We start from the raw sequence: 5,884 nt of genomic DNA on the forward strand, positions 1-5,884 counted from the left end.
AGAGGCACATTAGGGAATTCACCACAACAGTTGATGATCTGAACGGTATCATACACGCGATCATACCAGGTGATATCATCATTGGTGAGAGACATGAGTCTCTGAGACCACCGTAGACATCCCTTGTTCTCCTTGAAAGCAACTGTCTGCGGCAAGTGCGAAATAAACCACTTGTACAGCAGGGGTAAACAGCAGACAATAACTCCTCCATTCTTCATATTCCTCAGATGCAAAGAGACATATGCATCACCCAACAAGGTCGGAACTGGATTAAGGACTGAAAAAATCCTAATGGCATTCATGTCGACGAACTTGTCGAAGTTGGGAAACAGCACCAATCCATAGATAAGCAAAACGAATAGAGCCTCAAAGGCATCCTCACTCATGGCCTTCCCATAGAAAATGGCTTGAGCAATGAGGAACTCGGAAGGAAAACCCTGAATTCCGCCTTTGATTGTAAGATTAGCTCTAATCAGATCTTCATCTATGTGCAACAGACTGGAAATCTCTCGAGCAGATAGAATACTCTCTAAGCCACTGAACGGCACTTGATCCAAAATCGGAATCCCAATAAGGTGAGAGTATTCTTCCAAAGTCGGCAACAACTGGAAGTCCGGGAATAAGAAGCAATGATAGAGCGGATCATAGAACTGAGCAAGAGTGCTCATCAATCCCTCATCCACCTGAGTAGTCAGCAACGGCAGAAGCTTCCCATAGCGAGCTTTGAAACCCAAGGGATCTAATACATACGATGTCAGATTCCTTAACTCTTTTACATCGGGCTGCTTGAAGCTGTACTTCTTTGTATGCCTTTTTGGTCTTTCCATGTCTGAAAATTTTGCAAATAACCCTTTAAGTTCCTTGAAAATTTTCTCTTTTTTGATGACATGAATGCGGATGAATGCGTGAATGCATGAATGCAACAAACACACTCAAGGATCAAGCAAAGCACACCAAACAAAGGTCGTGGGAAAGCTCTATGTATCCCTAATATCAATCATCCATTTTGGTGGATTTAGGTTTTCACCTTATCGACACCCAAGTTCCATTGATATTAACGGTACATGAACCGGTTCAGACATTCTTAATATCAACCAGCCGCTTTGGTGGATTTTAGGTTTTACACCTGATCCGGGATCCATTGATATTAACAATGTTTGAACGACTCAACCACGAATCACGGGTTTGTTGAGAGTCACGAGCATGGAGTCTCGGTTAAGAACCACCCAAAGGGAGTGTACTAGGGTTTAAACCTGCCAGACATGTTCTATCAGAGGTTCCCATAATCATCGTTCCATCTTTCGAATATTATCGGAGGAACGAATACTCGTATTCCAAGAATATTCTCAAGAGAAACTCTTATGAGTGTAGTATCGCGTAACAATCGTATCAGAACTGACATCTGAACGACCTCCGCACTACGGTCCTAAAAATAGGCCAAGATGGGTTTGGTAAACTAAGGTCCTTGGCTTCTGCGGAACATGATTGAAAGAATAATGCCTAACCACAAATAACTTGTGTGACATTATTAGTTCAACATGACCTCCACCAAGTGAATGGGCTCGCAAGTCAACTGGCTAAGGACTACTCCACACCAGTCGACCAGACTATGCCATTCTCCTATCCTAGAGAGCACTCGAGTTCGGGTACAGAACTCATCTCACAGATCACCAAAGCAAACAGCAATTGTATATCAAGCAATTCACACATTACAATCAATACAGTGATCCCAAATTGTACAAAAATATGTCAGATAAAGAATAACAATATATCACAACAAAGGTGAAAAGTAGGCAATACCACCAGAGATGTCATGTTCCCCAGTGGAGTCGCCACTTTTCTGTAGCGGTGTATTCGTCGCTATATGATCTATCGATTAAATCATAAGCTAGGAGATACATTGAAATTTCGAGTCGCCACCGCACTTTTATTTATCCAAAGGACTGGCTAAAAAGCGAACAAAAGCCTAAGAAGTTTTACACGTAGAAAACTAATAAAAAGATCAGAGATTCTGGGTAAGGGGTAAATTACGCAATGGGAAGGTGTTAGGCACCCACTACGTCCTAGGTACTCCTAGGGAGCCCTTTTCACACTTGTTGTATTAAATTGTTATTTGTTATGACATAAACATTATGCAAACATGATTGGGATGGTGAGAAAAGAATATACAATTTTATTATTATTGGGTTCGAACGGATGAACCCGTTGCCTACGTACCTTCCATCAAAGGTAAGGATCAGAACGCCGTAGTTCGGCTAAAAGATTTCCAAAAGTGGGTTAGGTTCAATTTTAAACACAAACCCTAGGTCTTACGTTATCCACGGGAGAAAACTCAACCTTATACAAACAACAACGTCCACCACGTGAGAACAACTTCAACTTGCCAGAGAGGGGTTAACCCTATAATAGGCAAGGAAGGCTTACAATTCAATCACTAAAGACAGAAGGTGAGATTAACATCAACCACTAAGATAAATCAAACCTATAGCTCATGTATGAAAAGATTAATGGACAAAGCCAAAACAAGCGAATGAGTGAAGTTACTGATTATGATTATGAAAATGTAGTCAAAGTATGATTAAGATCAATTTGAAAGAAGTATTATGAAATGGGTTTGAAAAAAAGGTCAAGGACTTGAGTCCAGGTTTTTAGTTAGAAAACATGAAGATGTTTGCACAACACTTATGTCAAGTTTGAAAGGTTTAGTGTGAAAAGTCTAGGACATAATGAATGATGAATGGATGAGGATGGAAAGTAAAACTTCTTAGAAGGTTCACTTCTTGAAATCATATAGCAGATGATTCAAGTGTGTCCTTTGGAATAGCAATTAATAATAAACAAACAAAGCAAAGGCGGATATCGGATGCCAATCAATGGTCTTATACCAATCTCCTAAAACAAAATGGGATATCAGAAGCCACTCAATGGACTTACACTAATCTCCACAGGCAAAGAAATAAAAGCGGATACCGGATACCAATAAATGGATTTACACCGGTCTCCTAAAACAGAACAGGATATCAGATGCCACTCAATGGACTTACACTAATCTCCTCAAAAGAATGAAACAAAGATGAAATGTGGAAGTCAACTGCCAATCTATCTGGACTTAGGTTAACCCCACAGTATGGTCCTAGGAATACCAATGCCACGTCACTGGGACTTACAATGGATCCTCACATACAAGAAACAAAAGCAACAATATGATCACAGGAATGCAAATGCCAACTTACAGGGACTTATAATTGCAACCTCTCACACAAACAGATGAACAAACTATGATCACAGGAAAGCAGATGCCAACTTACAGGGACTTATAACTGCAACCTCACATACAAATCAAACAGATCACATTATGATCACAGGACAACAGATGCCAACTTACAGGGACTTATAACTGTATCCTCACATACACACCAAACAGATTAAATTATGATCACAGGACAACAGATGCCAACTTACAGGGACTTATAACTGTATCCTCACATACAAACAGATAACAGAAGATATGAGTGACCAATGAGGTCTTACACTCTATCCTTCCATATCACAGGAGCAAATGCCAAAGCAAATGGACTTACAATTGTCCTCAATGGGTAAGCAACAAATGATAACATCACAAAACAGATGAGATGATCATGTATTAATGGTAATTGATGATGATGATAAATGCATAGCATACAGGCAAACAAGTGCATATGAAGCAATCAATCAAGCAATGAATATCAAACAGCACACTCTATAGCCAAACAATGGGGGCTCACACAAGAGGGTTTGACTTTAAAAGTCCACTGTAATAGGTAAAAGTTGCTCTTAACCTGGCCATTGAGGGGCTCAGGTGAAGCAGATGAATAGGGAATGAGGGGTGTGCCTCATTGCTTCTATCTCAGATCAGAGAGAGCATCAAAGAAAGTGTGGGAGTTCAGAAAGTAGGAACTCTCTCCACGTTGTTGACTCGATTAGATCTTGGGTATTTATCTCATTGCTTCAACCATGTAATGGGAGCAAAGAGAGGACACACTGAATAGTGGGGGATAGATTGCTTATCCCTACCTTCCACCAATTGCCTTACTTGAAGGACTTTTCCTGCTTAGGACAAATTTAAACAAACACAGGCATTGCCTCTTAAGGAGGACTTCAGACAGTTTGCCCGGTCAAATAACAGACCGGGTCTCCAGACTACATGAAGAAGAAGTAATTATACCTCAAAGCAAATGCTAAAAAGCAAAGCAAGCAAGTAAGTTCAAAGAACTTAGGCAACTAAAGTACCTGAAAAAGTCAAACTCATTAGTAAACAAGTCAACAATCAAAATCAAAAGAAAATAACCCAATAGTCAACCACAGAGGGACCAATTGTGCAAGGCACAAAGACTCAAGCATAAGAGTCACCTACAAAACAAAGGTTAGCATATTAAACAATCAAACTCAAGCACATTAGAATGATCCTCAAGGCATTGGTGCTCAACCTGAAACAGATGAACTCAACATAAGCTCAGAAGACCACTAGGGCTAGCCTAGGGTCAAAGATGAAAGAAGAAAGTCAAGGCAGCAAGCAATATTCAATCAAAGTCAAACTCAATCATGTAGGAAGCAAACACAATTGGATTCAAACTTATATCATGCATCAAGGTCATTTCATAAGCCAAAGAATGCAAAGCATAGCAAAGGAGGCATACAAAAGTCAACAGCAAAGACTTCATTCAAAAGTCAACTCAAACAATCTCAAAAATTATGAAATAAATCACACTCAATCCTAATATCTAACATGGTATACATGTAAAATTTCATGGCATTTGGATGAGAGGAAGGCAGTCAAGTAAAATCATGAAGTCAAACCAAATTCAAGTAAGCATGGTGAAAGTCAACAAGCATGGGTCAACTTCAAAAAATCATATCAATTTGAAAACAGAAGAGAAATGAATGAGATTAACACCAATGCAAAGCTTGAGATGTCTAGTTATCACATATGAAATTTCATGATCATACAATAAGATTTGAGAATTTCACAAAAGATTTGGCAAGGCATAGCACAAAAAGTCAACAAATGACCAAGTGTGGAAGAAAATTCTCAATTAAATGGAAAACAGCAAGATTAATTACAAGAAAATTCATACATCAATTAGACATACAAGGGATCATTCATGCAAAATTTGGAGTCATTTGGATGTAGGGAAGTGTGTGAACAAAAATTGTGAAAATGCATGATCATGGTATAGCACCAAATGTAACACATAACTTCAAAAAATCATAACTATCAATCCACAAATGATAAATGCACAAACTTTATATGGAAATGAAGGTCAAGGTGTCTAGTTTTACCACAAAAAATTTCAAAGGCATTGGATATGACATGAGTATTTCACAATTGAAATGGCACAATGTATCATTTATGCACACATGTTGGAAAATCAATTATCCTTTAAAATCCATCCACTGAAAAATTAATTAAAATTCACAATTAAATAATAGACTCAATCATGAACATCATGGAAAAAGAATCATAATTTTTGGATGAAAAACGAATTAGAAAATAATTGTTGAAGTTGGATGATAAATTGGTGCAAGCATGAGCAAAAGGCATGAACTAGTGGTCAACCAAGGTCAACGCAGTGGCATTTGTGTAAATATGTGTGGCACTTAGTGAAACGACTGCGTTTCAGGGGCGGCCAGGAAATGTTCTGATTGGCCCGCCCCAATGAAACAGTAACAAACGCAGCAACGGCCAGTGAGCTCCAAATTTCTGGGGATTTCATGCAGGGAACTAGGGTTTGGCAAACAGCATTCAACATTTCCAATCAAAATCACAGCAATCAAAAATCATAGCTCACGAACAAACATGGTAATGATGCAACCACACTCATGCACACTTAAACAGTACAAACCA

The sequence above is a fragment of the Lathyrus oleraceus genome, chromosome 7 (assembly GCF_024323335.1).
Source record: "Lathyrus oleraceus cultivar Zhongwan6 chromosome 7, CAAS_Psat_ZW6_1.0, whole genome shotgun sequence".
Lineage (NCBI taxonomy): Eukaryota > Viridiplantae > Streptophyta > Magnoliopsida > Fabales > Fabaceae > Lathyrus > Lathyrus oleraceus.